This window comes from Salvelinus namaycush, chromosome 16 (genome assembly GCF_016432855.1).
Source record: "Salvelinus namaycush isolate Seneca chromosome 16, SaNama_1.0, whole genome shotgun sequence".
NCBI classification, from domain to species: domain Eukaryota; kingdom Metazoa; phylum Chordata; class Actinopteri; order Salmoniformes; family Salmonidae; genus Salvelinus; species Salvelinus namaycush.
In genome coordinates this window covers 45892781-45910101 of record NC_052322.1, presented here as the reverse complement: position 1 = coordinate 45910101, position 17321 = coordinate 45892781, and the positions used below count along the sequence as shown (strand labels likewise).

The 17321-nt window shown below is 42.4% G+C and overlaps 18 non-coding genes across 18 annotated transcripts; all 18 read left to right on the top strand.

Moving 5' to 3' along the window:
* Positions 1-860: 860 nt before the first annotated feature.
* trnat-ugu lies at positions 861-934 on the top strand. Its single transcript has one exon. It is a non-coding gene; the product is annotated as a tRNA-Thr (tRNA).
* Positions 935-1161: 227 nt separating this feature from the next.
* On the top strand, positions 1162-1235 carry trnat-agu. Its single transcript has one exon. It is a non-coding gene; the product is annotated as a tRNA-Thr (tRNA).
* A 1034-nt stretch (positions 1236-2269) lies between these two features.
* trnat-ugu lies at positions 2270-2344 on the top strand. Its single transcript has one exon. It is a non-coding gene; the product is annotated as a tRNA-Thr (tRNA).
* Positions 2345-2571: 227 nt separating this feature from the next.
* trnat-agu lies at positions 2572-2645 on the top strand. The gene has a single exon. It is a non-coding gene; the product is annotated as a tRNA-Thr (tRNA).
* A 1035-nt stretch (positions 2646-3680) lies between these two features.
* On the top strand, positions 3681-3754 carry trnat-ugu. Its single transcript has one exon. It is a non-coding gene; the product is annotated as a tRNA-Thr (tRNA).
* A 227-nt stretch (positions 3755-3981) lies between these two features.
* On the top strand, positions 3982-4055 carry trnat-agu. The gene has a single exon. It is a non-coding gene; the product is annotated as a tRNA-Thr (tRNA).
* Positions 4056-5094: 1039 nt separating this feature from the next.
* Positions 5095-5168, top strand: trnat-ugu. Its single transcript has one exon. It is a non-coding gene; the product is annotated as a tRNA-Thr (tRNA).
* A 227-nt stretch (positions 5169-5395) lies between these two features.
* Positions 5396-5469, top strand: trnat-agu. The gene has a single exon. It is a non-coding gene; the product is annotated as a tRNA-Thr (tRNA).
* Positions 5470-6505: 1036 nt separating this feature from the next.
* Positions 6506-6579, top strand: trnat-ugu. The gene has a single exon. It is a non-coding gene; the product is annotated as a tRNA-Thr (tRNA).
* Positions 6580-6805: 226 nt separating this feature from the next.
* Positions 6806-6879, top strand: trnat-agu. The gene has a single exon. It is a non-coding gene; the product is annotated as a tRNA-Thr (tRNA).
* A 1034-nt stretch (positions 6880-7913) lies between these two features.
* Positions 7914-7987, top strand: trnat-ugu. The gene has a single exon. It is a non-coding gene; the product is annotated as a tRNA-Thr (tRNA).
* A 227-nt stretch (positions 7988-8214) lies between these two features.
* On the top strand, positions 8215-8288 carry trnat-agu. Its single transcript has one exon. It is a non-coding gene; the product is annotated as a tRNA-Thr (tRNA).
* Positions 8289-9322: 1034 nt separating this feature from the next.
* Positions 9323-9396, top strand: trnat-ugu. The gene has a single exon. It is a non-coding gene; the product is annotated as a tRNA-Thr (tRNA).
* Positions 9397-9623: 227 nt separating this feature from the next.
* Positions 9624-9697, top strand: trnat-agu. The gene has a single exon. It is a non-coding gene; the product is annotated as a tRNA-Thr (tRNA).
* A 4964-nt stretch (positions 9698-14661) lies between these two features.
* trnat-agu lies at positions 14662-14735 on the top strand. The gene has a single exon. It is a non-coding gene; the product is annotated as a tRNA-Thr (tRNA).
* Positions 14736-14963: 228 nt separating this feature from the next.
* trnat-agu lies at positions 14964-15037 on the top strand. The gene has a single exon. It is a non-coding gene; the product is annotated as a tRNA-Thr (tRNA).
* Positions 15038-16071: 1034 nt separating this feature from the next.
* On the top strand, positions 16072-16145 carry trnat-ugu. The gene has a single exon. It is a non-coding gene; the product is annotated as a tRNA-Thr (tRNA).
* A 227-nt stretch (positions 16146-16372) lies between these two features.
* Positions 16373-16446, top strand: trnat-agu. The gene has a single exon. It is a non-coding gene; the product is annotated as a tRNA-Thr (tRNA).
* The last annotated feature ends 875 nt before the right edge of the window (positions 16447-17321 follow it).

Below are 17321 nucleotides of genomic sequence, written 5' to 3'. Positions count from 1 at the left end.
CAACTGTCTAAAGTTCAACTGCTTCTTCAGTTTACTCATTTCGAGCGCTAAATGAAAAGAGTTCAGCCAGCTTGTACACGTCTCTGTCAGAGCATGAGTAGGCTCTACAATCAATCTCTGGTAGCTTGCCATGATCGTATAGTGGTTAGTACTCTGCGTTGTGGCCCCAGCAACCCCGGTCCTCAATCCGGGTCATGGCACAGCACTATCATTTCAAAAGGGTTGTATTTTGAATGAGTTGAAACTTACTTTGTGAGCTAAGAAACTCAGCAACTCTTCCATTTGACAAAGTCCCCCATCTCATGGTAGGTTAATTACTTACATTAACTGATTCATCTGCTGTTTCTTAGGTTTTTACCATTTTGAAGCTCGAGACCCAAATGAGAAATGTAGTTTCCCCGAAACGACCAAAATTATGAAGAAATAGTGTATGATTCTGAATGTTTACTCATATCTCGCGATCCACCTATCACATGCTAATGCCCACTTTGGGTACCAAACCATAGTTTAAGAATCCATGTCAGAGGATCTTGAGTTTATTCAGCTCGAGACCCAAATGAAAAATGTACTGTCCTCGAATGACCGAAATTAAAAGAAAAAATAGTATGTGACTACAAATGTTTACTGATATCTCGCTGCCCACCTCACACATACTCAGGCCGACTTTGGGTCCCAAAACATAGCTTAAGAAACCCTGTTGCTAGACAATTGAAGGTGTTCATATCGATTCCAATATTATTAAATTACATCTGTTTTGTGACGTGATTTTGCAAGACAGAGATATGGGTTAAATTAATTATTCTGGTTTGATTTAAATACGTGTGTCGGTGTTCTTACCTGCAACAGACATTACATCTATGGGCGCTGTGGCTTAGTTGGTTAAAGCGCCTGTCTTGTAAACAGGAGATCCTGAGTTCGAATCTCAGCAGAGCCTTTTCAAGCAACTCATTGAACACATTGGAGGAAAAGGTCACAAAACATAGCTTAAGAAACCCTGTTGCTAGACAATTGAAGGTGTCCATATCGATTCCAATGTTACTAAATAACATATTTTTTGTGACGTGATTTTTGCAAGACAGAGATATGGGTTAAATGAATGATACTAGTTTGATTTAAATGCGTGTGGTGGTGTTATTACCTGCAACAGACATGCAATCCATGGGCGCTGTGGCTTAGTTGGTTAAAGCGCCTGTCTAGTAAACAGGAGATCCTGAGTTTGAATCTCAGCAGAGCCTTTTCAAACAATTCAATGAACACATTGGTGGAAAAGGTCTAAGTGGAGGGAACTCTACTTTTCTCAAAAGATGGGTTTAGAGAATTAGGAGTGTCGAGAGGAGAGAAGACGTGAGGAGGATGCAATTGAGATATTCCAATTTCACGGAAAAAGGGAACTTTTTGAATAAATGTACCAACTGTCTAAAGTTCAACTGCTTCTTCAGTTTACTCATTTCGAGCGCTAAATGAAAAGAGTTCAGCCAGCTTGTACACGTCTCTGTCAGAGCATGAGTAGGCTCTACAATCAATCTCTGGTAGCTTGCCATGATCGTATAGTGGTTAGTACTCTGCGTTGTGGCCCCAGCAACCCCGGTCCTCAATCCGGGTCATGGCACAGCACTATCATTTCAAAAGGGTTGTATTTTGAATGAGTTGAAACTTACTTTGTGAGCTAAGAAACTCAGCAACTCTTCCATTTGACAAAGTCCCCCATCTCATGGTAGGTTAATTACTTACATTAACTGATTCATCTGCTGTTTCTTAGGTTTTTACCATTTTGAAGCTCGAGACCCAAATGAGAAATGTAGTTTCCCCGAAACGACCAAAATTATGAAGAAATAGTGTATGATTCTGAATGTTTACTCATATCTCGCGATCCACCTATCACATGCTAATGCCCACTTTGGGTACCAAACCATAGTTTAAGAATCCATGTCAGAGGATCTTGAGTTTATTCAGCTCGAGACCCAAATGAAAAATGTACTGTCCTCGAATGACCGAAATTAAAAGAAAAAATAGTATGTGACTACAAATGTTTACTGATATCTCGCTGCCCACCTCACACATACTCAGGCCGACTTTGGGTCCCAAAACATAGCTTAAGAAACCCTGTTGCTAGACAATTGAAGGTGTTCATATCGATTCCAATATTATTAAATTACATCTGTTTTGTGACGTGATTTTGCAAGACAGAGATATGGGTTAAATTAATTATTCTGGTTTGATTTAAATACGTGTGTCGGTGTTCTTACCTGCAACAGACATTACATCTATGGGCGCTGTGGCTTTAGTTGGTTAAAGCGCCTGTCTTGTAAACAGGAGATCCTGAGTTTGAATCTCAGCAGAGCCTTTTCAAGCAATTCATTGAACACATTGGAGGAAAAGGTCACAAAACATAGCTTAAGAAACCCTGTTGCTAGACAATTGAAGGTGTCCATATCGATTCCAATGTTACTAAATAACATATTTTTTGCGACGTGATTTTTGCAAGACAGAGATATGGGTTAAATGAATGAGACTAGTTTGATTTAAATGCGTGTGGCGGTGTTATTACCTGCAACAGACATGCAATCTATGGGCGCTGTGGCTTAGTTGGTTAAAGCGCCTGTCTAGTAAACAGGAGATCCTGAGTTTGAATCTCAGCAGAGCCTTTTCAAACAATTCAATGAACACATTGGTAGAAAAGGTCTTAGTGGAGGGAACTCTACTTTTCTCAAACGATGGGTTTAGAGAATTAGGAGTGTCGAGAGGAGAGAAGACGTGAGGAGGATGCAATTGAGATATTCCAATTTCACGGAAAAAGGGAACTTTTTGAATAAATGTACCAACTGTCTAAAGTTCAACTGCTTCTTCAGTTTACTCATTTCGAGCGCTAAATGAAAAGAGTTCAGCCAGCTTGTACACGTCTCTGTCAGAGCATGAGTAGGCTCTACAATCAATCTCTGGTAGCTTGCCATGATCGTATAGTGGTTAGTACTCTGCGTTGTGGCCCCAGCAACCCCGGTCCTCAATCCGGGTCATGGCACAGCACTATCATTTCAAAAGGGTTGTATTTTGAATGAGTTGAAACTTACTTTGTGAGCTAAGAAACTCAGCAACTCTTCCATTTGACAAAGTCCCCCATCTCATGGTAGGTTAATTACTTACATTAACTGATTCATCTGCTGTTTCTTAGGTTTTTACCATTTTGAAGCTCGAGACCCAAATGAGAAATGTAGTTTCCCCGAAACGACCAAAATTATGAAGAAATAGTGTATGATTCTGAATGTTTACTCATATCTCGCGATCCACCTATCACATGCTAAATGCCCACTTTGGGTACCAAACCATAGTTTAAGAATCCATGTCAGAGGATCTTGAGTTTATTCAGCTCGAGACCCAAATGAAAAATGTACTGTCCTCGAATGACCGAAATTAAAAGAAAAAATAGTATGTGACTACAAATGTTTACTGATATCTCGCTGCCCACCTCACACATACTCAGGCCGACTTTGGGTCCCAAAACATAGCTTAAGAAACCCTGTTGCTAGACAATTGAAGGTGTTCATATCGATTCCAATATTATTAAATTACATCTGTTTTGTGACGTGATTTTGCAAGACAGAGATATGGGTTAAATTAATTATTCTGGTTTGATTTAAATACGTGTGTCGGTGTTCTTACCTGCAACAGACATTACATCTATGGGCGCTGTGGCTTTGTTGGTTAAAGCGCCTGTCTTGTAAACAGGAGATCCTGAGTTTGAATCTCAGCAGAGCCTTTTCAAGCAATTCATTGAACACATTGGAGGAAAAGGTCACAAAACATAGCTTAAGAAACCCTGTTGCTAGACAATTGAAGGTGTCCATATCGATTCCAATGTTACTAAATAACATATTTTTTGCGACGTGATTTTTGCAAGACAGAGATATGGGTTAAATGAATGAGACTAGTTTGATTTAAATGCGTGTGGCGGTGTTATTACCTGCAACAGACATGCAATCTATGGGCGCTGTGGCTTAGTTGGTTAAAGCGCCTGTCTAGTAAACAGGAGATCCTGAGTTTGAATCTCAGCAGAGCCTTTTCAAACAATTCAATGAACACATTGGTAGAAAAGGTCTTAGTGGAGGGAACTCTACTTTTCTCAAACGATGGGTTTAGAGAATTAGGAGTGTCGAGAGGAGAGAAGACGTGAGGAGGATGCAATTGAGATATTCCAATTTCACGGAAAAAGGGAACTTTTTGAATGAATAAAATGTACCAACTGTCTAAAGTTCAACTGCTTCTTCAGTTTACTCATTTCGAGCGCTAAATGAAAAGAGTTCAGCCAGCTTGTACACGTCTCTGTCAGAGCATGAGTAGGCTCTACAATCAATCTCTGGTAGCTTGCCATGATCGTATAGTGGTTAGTACTCTGCGTTGTGGCCCCAGCAACCCCGGTCCTCAATCCGGGTCATGGCACAGCACTATCATTTCAAAAGGGTTGTATTTTGAATGAGTTGAAACTTACTTTGTGAGCTAAGAAACTCAGCAACTCTTCCATTTGACAAAGTCCCCCATCTCATGGTAGGTTAATTACTTACATTAACTGATTCATCTGCTGTTTCTTAGGTTTTTACCATTTTGAAGCTCGAGACCCAAATGAGAAATGTAGTTTCCCCGAAACGACCAAAATTATGAAGAAATAGTGTATGATTCTGAATGTTTACTCATATCTCGCGATCCACCTATCACATGCTAATGCCCACTTTGGGTACCAAACCATAGTTTAAGAATCCATGTCAGAGGATCTTGAGTTTATTCAGCTCGAGACCCAAATGAAAAATGTACTGTCCTCGAATGACCGAAATTAAAAGAAAAAATAGTATGTGACTACAAATGTTTACTGATATCTCGCTGCCCACCTCACACATACTCAGGCCGACTTTGGGTCCCAAAACATAGCTTAAGAAACCCTGTTGCTAGACAATTGAAGGTGTTCATATCGATTCCAATATTATTAAATTACATCTGTTTTGTGACGTGATTTTGCAAGACAGAGATATGGGTTAAATTAATTATTCTGGTTTGATTTAAATACGTGTGTCGGTGTTCTTACCTGCAACAGACATTACATCTATGGGCGCTGTGGCTTAGTTGTTTAAAGCGCCTGTCTTGTAAACAGGAGATCCTGAGTTCGAATCTCAGCAGAGCCTTTTCAAGCAATTCATTGAACACATTGGAGGAAAAGGTCACAAAACATAGCTTAAGAAACCCTGTTGCTAGACAATTGAAGGTGTCCATATCGATTCCAATGTTACTAAATAACATATTTTTTGTGACGTGATTTTTGCAAGACAGAGATATGGGTTAAATGAATGAGACTAGTTTGATTTAAATGCGTGTGGTGGTGTTATTACCTGCAACAGACATGCAATCTATGGGCGCTGTGGCTTAGTTGGTTAAAGCGCCTGTCTAGTAAACAGGAGATCCTGAGTTTGAATCTCAGCAGAGCCTTTTCAAACAATTCAATGAACACATTGGTAGGAAAAGGTCTTAAGTGGAGGGAACTCTACTTTTCTCAAAAGATGGGTTTAGAGAATTAGGAGTGTCGAGAGGAGAGAAGACGTGAGGAGGATGCAATTGAGATATTCCAATTTCACGGAAAAAGGGAACTTTTTGAATAAATGTACCAACTGTCTAAAGTTCAACTGCTTCTTCAGTTTACTCATTTCGAGCGCTAAATGAAACGAGTTCAGCCAGCTTGTACACGTCTCTGTCAGAGCATGAGTAGGCTCTACAATCAATCTCTGGTAGCTTGCCATGATCGTATAGTGGTTAGTACTCTGCGTTGTGGCCCCAGCAACCCCGGTCCTCAATCCGGGTCATGGCACAGCACTATCATTTCAAAAGGGTTGTATTTTGAATGAGTTGAAACTTACTTTGTGAGCTAAGAAACTCAGCAACTCTTCCATTTGACAAAGTCCCCCATCTCATGGTAGGTTAATTACTTACATTAACTGATTCATCTGCTGTTTCTTAGGTTTTTACCATTTTGAAGCTCGAGACCCAAATGAGAAATGTAGTTTCCCCGAAACGACCAAAATTATGAAGAAATAGTGTATGATTCTGAATGTTTACTCATATCTCGCGATCCACCTATCACATGCTAATGCCCACTTTGGGTACCAAACCATAGTTTAAGAATCCATGTCAGAGGATCTTGAGTTTATTCAGCTCGAGACCCAAATGAAAAATGTACTGTCCTCGAATGACCGAAATTAAAAGAAAAAATAGTATGTGACTACAAATGTTTACTGATATCTCGCTGCCCACCTCACACATACTCAGGCCGACTTTGGGTCCCAAAACATAGCTTAAGAAACCCTGTTGCTAGACAATTGAAGGTGTTCATATCGATTCCAATATTATTAAATTACATCTGTTTTGTGACGTGATTTTGCAAGACAGAGATATGGGTTAAATTAATTATTCTGGTTTGATTTAAATACGTGTGTCGGTGTTCTTACCTGCAACAGACATTACATCTATGGGCGCTGTGGCTTAGTTGGTTAAAGCGCCTGTCTTGTAAACAGGAGATCCTGAGTTCGAATCTCAGCAGAGCCTTTTCAAGCAATTCATTGAACACATTGGAGGAAAAGGTCACAAAACATAGCTTAAGAAACCCTGTTGCTAGACAATTGAAGGTGTCCATATCGATTCCAATGTTACTAAATAACATTTTTTTGGGACGTGATTTTTGCAAGACAGAGATATGGGTTAAATGAATGAGACTAGTTTGATTTAAATGCGTGTGGTGGTGTTATTACCTGCAACAGACATGCAATCTATGGGCGCTGTGGCTTAGTTGGTTAAAGCGCCTGTCTAGTAAACAGGAGATCCTGAGTTTGAATCTCAGCAGAGCCTTTTCAAACAATTCAATGAACACATTGGTAGAAAAGGTCTTAGTGGAGGGAACTCTACTTTTCTCAAAAGATGGGTTTAGAGAATTAGGAGTGTCGAGAGGAGAGAAGACGTGAGGAGGATGCAATTGAGATATTCCAATTTCATGGAAAAAGGGAACTTTTTGAATAAATGTACCAACTGTCTAAAGTTCAACTGCTTCTTCAGTTTACTCATTTCGAGCGCTAAATGAAACGAGTTCAGCCAGCTTGTACACGTCTCTGTCAGAGCATGAGTAGGCTCTACAATCACTCTCTGGTAGCTTGCCATGATCGTATAGTGGTTAGTACTCTGCGTTGTGGCCCCAGCAACCCCGGTCCTCAATCCGGGTCATGGCACAGCACTATCATTTCAAAAGGGTTGTATTTTGAATGAGTTGAAACTTACTTTGTGAGCTAAGAAACTCAGCAACTCTTCCATTTGACAAAGTCCCCCATCTCATGGTAGGTTAATTACTTACATTAACTGATTCATCTGCTGTTTCTTAGGTTTTTACCATTTTGAAGCTCGAGACCCAAATGAGAAATGTAGTTTCCCCGAAACGACCAAAATTATGAAGAAATAGTGTATGATTCTGAATGTTTACTCATATCTCGCGATCCACCTATCACATGCTAATGCCCACTTTGGGTACCAAACCATAGTTTAAGAATCCATGTCAGAGGATCTTGAGTTTATTCAGCTCGAGACCCAAATGAAAAATGTACTGTCCTCGAATGACCGAAATTAAAAGAAAAAATAGTATGTGACTACAAATGTTTACTGATATCTCGCTGCCCACCTCACACATACTCAGGCCGACTTTGGGTCCCAAAACATAGCTTAAGAAACCCTGTTGCTAGACAATTGAAGGTGTTCATATCGATTCCAATATTATTAAATTACATCTGTTTTGTGACGTGATTTTGCAAGACAGAGATATGGGTTAAATTAATTATTCTGGTTTGATTTAAATACGTGTGTCGGTGTTCTTACCTGCAACAGACATTACATCTATGGGCGCTGTGGCTTAGTTGTTTAAAGCGCCTGTCTTGTAAACAGGAGATCCTGAGTTCAAATCTCAGCAGAGCCTTTTCAAGCAATTCATTGAACACATTGGAGGAAAAGGTCACAAAACATAGCTTAAGAAACCCTGTTGCTAGACAATTGAAGGTGTCCATATCGATTCCAATGTTACTAAATAACATATTTTTTGTGACGTGATTTTTGCAAGACAGAGATATGGGTTAAATGAATGAGACTAGTTTGATTTAAATGCGTGTGGTGGTGTTATTACCTGCAACAGACATGCAATCTATGGGCGCTGTGGCTTAGTTGGTTAAAGCGCCTGTCTAGTAAACAGGAGATCCTGAGTTTGAATCTCAGCAGAGCCTTTTCAAACAATTCAATGAACACATTGGTAGAAAAGGTCTAAGTGGAGGGAACTCTACTTTTCTCAAAAGATGGGTTTAGAGAATTAGGAGTGTCGAGAGGAGAGAAGACGTGAGGAGGATGCAATTGAGATATTCCAATTTCACGGAAAAAGGGAACTTTTTGAATAAATGTACCAACTGTCTAAAGTTCAACTGCTTCTTCAGTTTACTCATTTCGAGCGCTAAATGAAACGAGTTCAGCCAGCTTGTACACGTCTCTGTCAGAGCATGAGTAGGCTCTACAATCAATCTCTGGTAGCTTGCCATGATCGTATAGTGGTTAGTACTCTGCGTTGTGGCCCCAGCAACCCCGGTCCTCAATCCGGGTCATGGCACAGCACTATCATTTCAAAAGGGTTGTATTTTGAATGAGTTGAAACTTACTTTGTGAGCTAAGAAACTCAGCAACTCTTCCATTTGACAAAGTCCCCCATCTCATGGTAGGTTAATTACTTACATTAACTGATTCATCTGCTGTTTCTTAGGTTTTTACCATTTTGAAGCTCGAGACCCAAATGAGAAATGTAGTTTCCCCGAAACGACCAAAATTATGAAGAAATAGTGTATGATTCTGAATGTTTACTCATATCTCGCGATCCACCTATCACATGCTAATGCCCACTTTGGGTACCAAACCATAGTTTAAGAATCCATGTCAGAGGATCTTGAGTTTATTCAGCTCGAGACCCAAATGAAAAATGTACTGTCCTCGAATGACCGAAATTAAAAGAAAAAATAGTATGTGACTACAAATGTTTACTGATATCTCGCTGCCCACCTCACACATACTCAGGCCGACTTTGGGTCCCAAAACATAGCTTAAGAAACCCTGTTGCTAGACAATTGAAGGTGTTCATATCGATTCCAATATTATTAAATTACATCTGTTTTGTGACGTGATTTTGCAAGACAGAGATATGGGTTAAATTAATTATTCTGGTTTGATTTAAATACGTGTGTCGGTGTTCTTACCTGCAACAGACATTACATCTATGGGCGCTGTGGCTTAGTTGGTTAAAGCGCCTGTCTTGTAAACAGGAGATCCTGAGTTCAAATCTCAGCAGAGCCCTTTCAAGCAATTCATTGAACACATTGGAGGAAAAGGTCACAAAACATAGCTTAAGAAACCCTGTTGCTAGACAATTGAAGGTGTCCATATCGATTACAATGTTACTAAATAACATATTTTTTGTGACGTGATTTTTGCAAGACAGAGATATGGGTTAAATGAATGAGACTAGTTTGATTTAAATGCGTGTGGTGGTGTTATTACCTGCAACAGACATGCAATCTATGGGCGCTGTGGCTTAGTTGGTTAAAGCGCCTGTCTAGTAAACAGGAGATCCTGAGTTTGAATCTCAGCAGAGCCTTTTCAAACAATTCAATGAACACATTGGTGGAAAAGGTCTAAGTGGAGGGAACTCTACTTTTCTCAAAAGATGGGTTTAGAGAATTAGGAGTGTCGAGAGGAGAGAAGACGTGAGGAGGATGCAATTGAGATATTCCAATTTCACGGAAAAAGGGAACTTTTTGAATAAATGTACCAACTGTCTAAAGTTCAACTGCTTCTTCAGTTTACTCATTTCGAGCGCTAAATGAAACGAGTTCAGCCAGCTTGTACACGTCTCTGTCAGAGCATGAGTAGGCTCTACAATCAATCTCTGGTAGCTTGCCATGATCGTATAGTGGTTAGTACTCTGCGTTGTGGCCCCAGCAACCCCGGTCCTCAATCCGGGTCATGGCACAGCACTATCATTTCAAAAGGGTTGTATTTTGAATGAGTTGAAACTTACTTTGTGAGCTAAGAAACTCAGCAACTCTTCCATTTGACAAAGTCCCCCATCTCATGGTAGGTTAATTACTTACATTAACTGATTCATCTGCTGTTTCTTAGGTTTTTACCATTTTGAAGCTCGAGACCCAAATGAGAAATGTAGTTTCCCCGAAACGACCAAAATTATGAAGAAATAGTGTATGATTCTGAATGTTTACTCATATCTCGCGATCCACCTATCACATGCTAATGCCCACTTTGGGTACCAAACCATAGTTTAAGAATCCATGTCAGAGGATCTTGAGTTTATTCAGCTCGAGACCCAAATGAAAAATGTACTGTCCTCGAATGACCGAAATTAAAAGAAAAAATAGTATGTGACTACAAATGTTTACTGATATCTCGCTGCCCACCTCACACATACTCAGGCCGACTTTGGGTCCCAAAACATAGCTTAAGAAACCCTGTTGCTAGACAATTGAAGGTGTTCATATCGATTCCAATATTATTAAATTACATCTGTTTTGTGACGTGATTTTGCAAGACAGAGATATGGGTTAAATTAATTATTCTGGTTTGATTTTTTTTTTGGTGTTCCGGAGTTCCAAATTAAGCAGCAGCAGCTGAAAAGATGAGCTCCTACAAATATTGAAATTTAAATGTTTTTTTAGAGTAAAGTACATCGAAAAAAATCAAAAGAAAACTGCAAACTGAATAGGAGACCAAACAAGCAGCTAACAAAGAAGAAAGGCTTTTGAAAAAGTAACAATTTTTCATAAAATTATACCGTTTTCTTAGCTAGCTAAGTTGTTTACCTGTTGCTAGGCAGTTGCTAGGGACATTCCTGGAAGAAGCTAGCTAGCTAACAAGGAGTGTCTAGTTGGCAGAAGAGAAGAAGGGACAAAGAAGGGACAAAGTGGGACAAAATAAGGACAGAAGAAAAGGGAAAGGGGACATTAAGGTGAAGCAGTCCTCTAAAGACACAAAAGACAATAATACAAGAAACAACACTTCTATTGCCTCTCCCTCTACGATACGCACTTCCGGGTTGGAGCGAGTAGTTGCATTCCGCTTCGCTCCACAAGTAGTATTACATTTCATTTCATTACAGTACAACAGTTTGATTTGTTTGATCTTAGCTGGCTACATAGCCGTCTTTGTATCCAAGATAATTGTGTAGTCTAGAGTAATTGTCGAGGTTACCTAGCCAGCTACACTTTCAAACAAAGTCAACAACGCAGCCACTGCTAGCTAGCCTATTTCACCAGCCAGCAGTACTATATCATTTTAATCAATAAGATTTTTTGCAACGTAAGCTTAACTTTCTGAACATTCGAGACGTGTAGTCCACTTGTCATTCCAATCTCCTTTGCATTAGCGTAGCCTCTTCTGTAGCCTGTCAACTATGTGTCTGTCTATCCCTGTTCTCTCCTCTCTGCACAGACCATACAAACGCTTCACACCGCGTGGCCGCTGCTACTCTAACCTGGTGGTACCAGCGCGCACGACCCACGTGGAGTTCCAGGTCTCAGGCAGCCTCTGGAACTGCCGATCTGTGGCCAACAAGGCAGAGTTCATCTCAGCCTATGCTTCCCTCCAGTCCCTCGACTTCTTGGCACTGACGGAAACATGGATTACCAATGAGAACACTGCTACTCCTACTGCTCTCTCCTCGTCTGCCCACGTGTTCTCGCACACCCCGAGAGCTTCTGGTCAGCGGGGTGGTGGCACTGGGATCCTCATCTCTCCCAAGTGGACATTTTCTCTTTCTCCCCTGACCCATCTGTCTATCGCCTCCTTTGAATTCCATGCTGTCACAGTTACCAGCCCTTTCAAGCTTAACATCCTTATCATCTATCGCCCTCCAGGTTCCCTTGGAGAGTTCATCAATGAGCTTGACGCCCTGATAAGTTCCTTTCCTGAGGATGGCTCACCTCTCACAGTTCTGGGTGACTTTAACCTCCCCACGTCTACCTTTGACTCATTCCTCTCTGCCTCCTTCTTTCCACTCCTCTCCTCTTTTGACCTCACCCTCTCACCTTCCCCCCCTACTCACAAGGCAGGCAATACGCTTGACCTCATCTTTACTAGATGCTGTTCTTCCACTAATCTCATTGCAACTCCCCTCCAAGTCTCCGATCACTACCTTGTATCCTTTTCCCTCTCGCTCTCATCCAACACTTCCCACACTGCCCCTACTCGGATGGTATCGCGCCGTCCCAACCTTCGCTCTCTCTCCCCCGCTACTCTCTCCTCTTCCATCCTATCATCTCTTCCCTCTGCTCTAACCTTCTCCAACCTATCTCCTGATTCTGCCTCCTCAACCCTCCTCTCCTCCCTTTCTGCATCCTTTGACTCTCTATGTCCCCTATCCTCCAGGCCGGCTCGGTCCTCCCCTCCTGCTCCGTGGCTCGACGACTCATTGCGAGCTCACAGAACAGGGCTCCGGGCAGCCGAGCGGAAATGGAGGAAAACTCGCCTCCCTGCGGACCTGGCATCCTTTCACTCCCTCCTCTCTACATTCTCCTCTTCTGTCTCTGCTGCTAAAGCCAATTTCTACCACTCTAAATTCCAAGCATCTGCCTCTAACCCTAGGAAGCTCTTTGCCACCTTCTCCTCCCTCCTGAATCCTCCTCCCCCTCCTCCCCCCCTCCTCCCTCTCTGCGGATGACTTCGTCAACCATTTTGAAAAGAAGGTCGACGACATCCGATCCTCGTTTGCTAAGTCAAACGACACCGCTGGTTCTGCTCACACTGCCCTACCCTGTGCTTTGACCTCTTTCTCCCCTCTCTCTCCAGATGAAATCTCGCGTCTTGTGACGGCCGGCCGCCCAACAACCTGCCCGCTTGACCCTATCCCCTCCTCTCTTCTCCAGACCATTTCCGGAGACCTTCTCCCTTACCTCACCTCGCTCATCAACTCATCCTTGACCGCTGGCTACGTCCCTTCCGTCTTCAAGAGAGCGAGAGTTGCACCCCTTCTGAAAAAACCTACACTCGATCCCTCCGATGTCAACAACTACAGACCAGTATCCCTTCTTTCTTTTCTCTCCAAAACTCTTGAACGTGCCGTCCTTGGCCAGCTCTCCTGCTATCTCTCTCAGAATGACCTTCTTGATCCAAATCAGTCAGGTTTCAAGACTAGTCATTCAACTGAGACTGCTCTTCTCTGTGTCACGGAGGCGCTCCGCACTGCTAAAGCTAACTCTCTCTCCTCTGCTCTCATCCTTCTAGACCTATCGGCTGCCTTTGATACTGTGAACCATCAGATCCTCCTCTCCACCCTCTCCGAGCTGGGCATCTCCGGCAAGGTCCACGCTTGGATTGCGTCCTACCTGACAGGTCGCTCCTACCAGGTGGCGTGGCGAGAATCTGTCTCCGCACCACGTGCTCTCACCACTGGTGTCCCCCAGGGCTCTGTTCTAGGCCCTCTCCTATTCTCGCTATACACCAAGTCACTTGGCTCTGTCATATCCTCACATGGTCTCTCCTATCATTGCTATGCAGACGACACACAATTAATCTTCTCCTTTTCCCCCTCTGATAACCAGGTGGTGAATCGCATCTCTGCATGTCTGGCAGACATATCAGTGTGGATGACGGATCACCACCTCAAGCTGAACCTCGGCAAGACGGAGCTGCTCTTCCTCCCGGGGAAGGACTGCCCGTTCCATGATCTCGCCATCACGGTTGACAACTCCATTGTGTCCTCCTCCCAGAGTGCTAAGAACCTTGGCGTGATCCTGGACGACACCCTGTCGTTCTCAACTAACATCAAGGCGGTGACCCGTTCCTGTAGGTTCATGCTCTACAACATTCGCAGAGTACGACCCTGCCTCACGCAGGAAGCGGCGCAGGTCCTAATCCAGGCACTTGTCATCTCCCGTCTGGATTACTGCAACTCGCTGTTGGCTGGGCTCCCTGCCTGTGCCATTAAACCCCTACAACTCATCCAGAACGCCGCAGCCCGTCTGGTGTTCAACTTTCCCAAGTTCTCTCACGTCACCCCGCTCCTCCGCTCTCTCCACTGGCTTCCAGTTGAAGCTCGCATCCGCTACAAGACCATGGTGCTTGCCTACGGAGCTGTGAGGGGAACGGCACCTCCGTACCTTCAGGCTCTGATCAGGCCCTACACCCAAACAAGGGCACTGCGTTCATCCACCTCTGGCCTGCTCGCCTCCCTACCTCTGAGGAAGTACAGTTCCCACTCAGCCCAGTCAAAACTGTTCGCTGCTCTGGCACCCCAATGGTGGAACAAACTCCCTCACGACGCCAGGTCAGCGGAGTCAATCACCACCTTCCGGAGACACCTGAAACCCCACCTCTTTAAGGAATACCTAGGATAGGATAAAGTAATCCTTCTAACCCCCCCCCCCCCCCCCCTTAAAAGAGTTAGATGCACTATTGTAAAGTGGTTGTTCCACTGGATATCATAAGGTGAATGCACCAATTTGTAAGTCGCTCTGGATAAGAGCGTCTGCTAAATGACTTAAATGTAATGTAAATGTAATTTAAATACGTGTGTCGGTGTTCTTACCTGCAACAGACAGTTCATCTATGGGCGCTGTGGCTTAGTTGGTTAAAGCGCCTGTCTAGTAAACAGGAGATCCTGAGTTTGAATCTCAGCAGAGCCTTTTCAAGCAATTCATTGAACACATTGGAGGAGAAGGTCACAAAACATAGCTTAAGAAACCCTGTTGCTAGACAATTGAAGGTGTCCATATCGATTCCAATGTTACTAAATAACATATTTCTTTGTGACGTGATTTTTGCAAGACAGAGATATGGGTTAAATGAATGAGACTAGTTTGATTTAAATGCGTGTGGCAGTGTTATTACCTGCAACAGACATGTAATCTATGGGCGCTGTGGCTTAGTTGGTTAAAGCGCCTGTCTAGTAAACAGGAGATCCTGAGTTCGAATCTCAGCAGAGCCTTTTCAAACAATTCAATGAACACATTGGTAGAAAAGGTCTTAGTGGAGGGAACTCTACTTTTCTCAAACGATGGGTTTAGAGAATTAGGAGTGTCGAGAGGAGAGAAGACGTGAGGAGGATGCAATTGAGATATTCCAATTTCACGGAAAAAGGGAACTTTTTGAATAAATGTACCAACTGTCTAAAGTTCAACTGCTTCTTCAGTTTACTCATTTCGAGCGCTAAATGAAAAGAGTTCAGCCAGCTTGTACACGTCTCTGTCAGAGCATGAGTAGGCTCTACAATCAATCTCTGGTAGCTTGCCATGATCGTATAATGGTTAGTACTCTGCGTTGTGGCCCCAGCAACCCCGGTCCTCAATCCGGGTCATGGCACAGCACTATCATTTCAAAAGGGTTGTATTTTGAATGAGTTAAAACTTACTTTGTGAGCTAAGAAACTCAGCAACTCTTCCATTTGACAAAGCCCCCCATCTCATGGTAGGTTAATTACTTACATTAACTGATTCATCTGCTGTTTCTTAGGTTTTTACCATTTTGAAGCTCGAGACCCAAATGAGAAATGTAGTTTCCCCGAAACGACCAAAATTATGAAGAAATAGTGTATGATTCTGAATGTTTACTCATATCTCGCGATCCACCTATCACATGCTAATGCCCACTTTGGGTACCAAACCATAGTTTAAGAATCCATGTCAGAGGATCTTGAGTTTATTCAGCTCGAGACCCAAATGAAAAATGTACTGTCCTCGAATGACCGAAATTAAAAGAAAAAATAGTATGTGACTACAAATGTTTACTGATATCTCGCTGCCCACCTCACACATACTCAGGCCGACTTTGGGTCCCAAAACATAGCTTAAGAAACCCTGTTGCTAGACAATTGAAGGTGTTCATATCGATTCCAATATTATTAAATTACATCTGTTTTGTGACGTGATTTTGCAAGACAGAGATATGGGTTAAATTAATTATTCTGGTTTGATTTAAATACGTGTGTCGGTGTTCTTACCTGCAACAGACAGTTCATCTATGGGCGCTGTGGCTTAGTTGGTTAAAGCGCCTGTCTTGTAAACAGGAGATCCTGAGTTTGAATCTCAGCAGAGCCTTTTCAAGCAATTCATTGAACACATTGGAGGAGAAGGTCACAAAACATAGCTTAAGAAACCCTGTTGCTAGACAATTGAAGGTGTCCATATCGATTCCAATGTTACTAAATAACATATTTTTTGCGACGTGATTTTTGCAAGACAGAGATATGGGTTAAATGAATGAGACTAGTTTGATTTAAATGCGTGTGGCGGTGTTATTACCTGCAACAGACATGCAATCTATGGGCGCTGTGGCTTAGTTGGTTAAAGCGCCTGTCTAGTAAACAGGAGATCCTGAGTTCGAATCTCAGCAGAGCCTTTTCAAACAATTCAATGAACACATTGGTAGAAAAGGTCTTAGTGGAGGGAACTCTACTTTTCTCAAACGATGGGTTTAGAGAATTAGGAGTGTCGAGAGGAGAGAAGACGTGAGGAGGATGCAATTGAGATATTCCAATATCACGGAAAAAGGGAACTTTTTGAATGAATTTAAATGTACCAACTGTCTAAAGTTCAACTGCTTCTTCAGTTTACTCATTTCGAGCGCTAAATGAAAAGAGTTCAGCCAGCTTGTACACGTCTCTGTCAGAGCATGAGTAGGCTCTACAATCAATCTCTGGTAGCTTGCCATGATCGTATAGTGGTTAGTACTCTGCGTTGTGGCCCCAGCAACCCCGGTCCTCAATCCGGGTCATGGCACAGCACTATCATTTCAAAAGGGTTGTATTTTGAATGAGTTGAAACTTACTTTGTGAGCTAAGAAACTCAGCAACTCTTCCATTTGACAAAGTCCCCCATCTCATGGTAGGTTAATTACTTACATTAACTGATTCATCTGCTGTTTCTTAGGTTTTTACCATTTTGAAGCTCGAGACCCAAATGAGAAATGTAGTTTCCCCGAAACGACCAAAATTATGAAGAAATAGTGTATGATTCTGAATGTTTACTCATATCTCGCGATCCACCTATCACATGCTAAATGCCCACTTTGGGTACCAAACCATAGTTTAAGAATCCATGTCAGAGGATCTTGAGTTTATTCAGCTCGAGACCCAAATGAAAAATGTACTGTCCTCGAATGACCGAAATTAAAAGAAAAAATAGTATGTGACTACAAATGTTTACTGATATCTCGCTGCCCACCTCACACATACTCAGGCCGACTTTGGGTCCCAAAACATAGCTTAAGAAACC